This window comes from Octopus bimaculoides, chromosome 19 (genome assembly GCF_001194135.2).
Source record: "Octopus bimaculoides isolate UCB-OBI-ISO-001 chromosome 19, ASM119413v2, whole genome shotgun sequence".
Lineage (NCBI taxonomy): Eukaryota > Metazoa > Mollusca > Cephalopoda > Octopoda > Octopodidae > Octopus > Octopus bimaculoides.
This window is the reverse complement of record NC_068999.1, coordinates 2,161,128-2,164,579: the sequence shown is the minus strand read 5'-3', so window position 1 is coordinate 2,164,579 and position 3,452 is coordinate 2,161,128.

Here is a 3,452-nt window from a genome sequence, read left to right as displayed (position 1 = left end):
ATATGTAACTTGCCCGAACACTTCCCTCCATTAGAATAATCTATGTACAAAAGAGATTTAGTCTGTGTCCATGCTGGGGCACCGCCCTGGAGAATTTCAGTCGAACGGATCGACCCTAATACGCATGCTTTTAAAGCCGAGTAGTTATGTGTTTTGTCGAACCCCTGAGTTACCGGGACATAAACACGCCAACACCGGTCGTTGAGAAATCAGAGATGTGGAGTCTGAAACACTTGAGGGTGTTATGGTGCAAGTTTTGGAAAGAGCACGGGCGTGCGCAGTCGAAAATGGCTGCCATTTTCATATATGATGTAGCGGTATTGCAAAATTTGACTTGTGCATATTAATTTTCATTATGTCATTTATATTGTATCAAAATTTTATGCATTAATTTGTAAAGTTAAGGAAATTATCAAAAATTGAAACCCATCAGTGACTTTTGGGATACTCTGTATATATGTATGTAAGTAAATGGAAATGTAAGTAAACAGATAGATAAATTGATAGATAGGTACATAGGTAATATGGACAGACAAGCACACACACACATACATACTCATACACATACATACATACATACATATGTGTATACGCATGCACACTGACGCACACACATGCGCGCAAACAAACAAACAAACAAACAAAAAGAAGGCAACTCTGATAACGGACAGAGTCAACGACTATTGAAAAGGTTTCAAGAAACAACGAAAATTTTAGAAAAAATGAATAACTAAATGAGTGGAAATCGAACTGTTGAGTGTATTAAGTAATGTATATATATATATATGTGTGTGTGTGTGTGTGTGTGTGTGTGTGTGTGTGTGTGTGTGTGTGTGTATGTGTGTGTGTATGTATATGTATGTATATGTGTATATATATGTACACATATATATATATATGTATGTATATGTATGTATATGTGTATATACATATATAAATATAATTACACACACACACATATATGCATACACTCATATATGTATATATATAAACTATTAAGGCAGCTATTCGCAATTTAGAGTCGTCATTAAAGTGAGGGTGGGTCCTAGTAAACATCAGCATTGCTAGAAGTAAGAGTCAAAACTACTCTTAGCTTCGTGAGAGCATTTTTCTAACGACTGACAAAAGAGACAGGCTCCCTCTCTACGACAAGCGAGATGGAGTCTATGTATGTATGTGTGTATGTATGTATGTATGTATGTATGTATGTATGTATGTATGTATGTGTGTATGTGTGTGTGTTGGAGAGTCTCAATAAATAAATTATATGTTAATAATTACAAGTCTTGCAAATAAACCAAGTAATTTCATTTGAGAGACTTCAGAATGAGTATGTTGCTAGGCAACCGAGTGTTATATAGAAAGGAGCGCGCGTATGTGTATGTGGTGTGTGTGTGTGTGTGTGAGTGGGACTGTGTGGTGGGGTTACACTAGAGAAAATATCCCGGATGTAGAGATATTTAAGCAATAATGACATAGGCAAAGACATCGACGGAAGCGAGTGTCTGTTGTTCTACTACTTGGCTGATAGTCTTTGATACTTGGACATTACGACATTGTTTCGTCCTATCTAATATTTGGGACACTTTCAATATTTGTCACGAAGTCACACCGACATCCTGGCAAACAATAAGCTTCACAGAGACGCGAAATCTTGTTACTAATGTTATTGTTGTCAAAAAATATATAAATACATAAATGAATAAATAAATAAACAATGGCGGATGTATCTTTGTTTTCGGGTTTTGTTTTGTTTCTTCTTTCATGTAAAATAATTCAGCCGTTTCTCTGTTTAATCTTGTGCTGAAGTCTTGCGATTTTGTGACCAACGAAAGAACTTCTTATTCTTCTCCTTTTTTATGCAATCCTTGCATTTTGAAAGTTTCTCCATTTCTTTTAGAGATTAGAAAGAATTTTTTTCTTCACGATCTCTGAGAACTTTATCTGGCCTATTGGCCTTAATTTCTCTATCTGAGTGTATTGGCATATCCCATAGTATGGTTGCTTTCTCATTTCCTGTGACCTTTTCTTGTGTGTGCCTATACCATCTTTTTACTGTTGTTATTCCATAGTGTTGGCATAACTTCCAGTGTATATAAGTCCCAGCTCTGTCGTGTCTGTGAACATATTCCTTCTTAGCCAAGGACTGGGCAGCCAGAGACTATATGATTTATTGTTTCTTCTCCATCACCACATATTCTGCAGTTACTTGTATTTCTTTTCGTTACGTGTTTTATGGTAATTTCTGGTGGTGAGGCCTTGGTCTTGTGCTGCAATTAAAAATCCTTGAGTCTCTGCTTTGAGTCCTGAACTTTTCAGCCATTATTGGGATTTTGCTTTGTCTATCTCTTTTCTGTTCAGTTTAACCCAGTATTTTCCATGAAGGAGCTTTTCTTGTTATCGTTTTATCATGATCCCCTTGCTGTTCCAGTTTTAGTTTGGATTTCAGTTGTTTTACAGTTTTGTTGTTTCTTTTTTTTTTTTCTTTTTTATCTCTAGGGATAAAATTTTTGCAACACCATCGAACTTTCTTATTTGGAATTAACTTATTGCATATTTCTTGCATCTAACTTTCACACAGAGAATAAAACTGAGTTCAGTTCATCTATCAAAATTGACAAAATTCGATGTTAATTGATTTCTATGGAGTCTTGTAGAAATTCACCTTTGACAGATTTGTGAGCATTCTGGTGGGGTGCTGAGCTACGTGTTCTATTTGTTATGTGGTATGTTGCGTTAATTTTATAATGTATGATCAGAAAAGAGGCTAGAAATCACCATTATATAATGAATGATTTCTACAGGATCTCTGAAGCAAAGATTCTAGTTTGTTGTTGCTTCTGATTGTAGAATAGAATAACGATAAGGTCAAAGCAGAGACTCTGTCTAAGATTCTGCTATGATATACCCGAAAGAATGTGTTCTTCTGGCGACGTCAGGTTGGGAAGGTTGAAAGTCACATAATTGGCGCACAATGAGATTTTGGTCCCTCCGGGTTCGGTTTCTTGCCAAGACTTTCTTCGAATTTTATATCAAGATTTGATGTATTCGGTGGGCGATATGTTGCACATATAAGCTGCGTTGAACTGTTTTTATATGTAACAGCCGTGTGTCTCACACACACAATTTGAGCGTGACAGTAGAACTGAATGTGTGTGTGTGTGCGTGTGCGTGTTTCTTTGTCTTATTGCCTTATGTTGAGGTATGAAAATGAAAATATTGACATAAGACCTATTCAACACATCACCAATCCCTCATCATTATTGTGCCACCATCGCTTCATTATCACATCACAACCACCCCTACCACCACCACCACCACCACCACCACCACCACCACCACACGATGCTATTACTACTACTACTACTATTACTACTCACCATATCTACCACACACACACCACCACCACCACTCTTTCCATCACACTACGACGACTTCCCCAGGGTATTCAT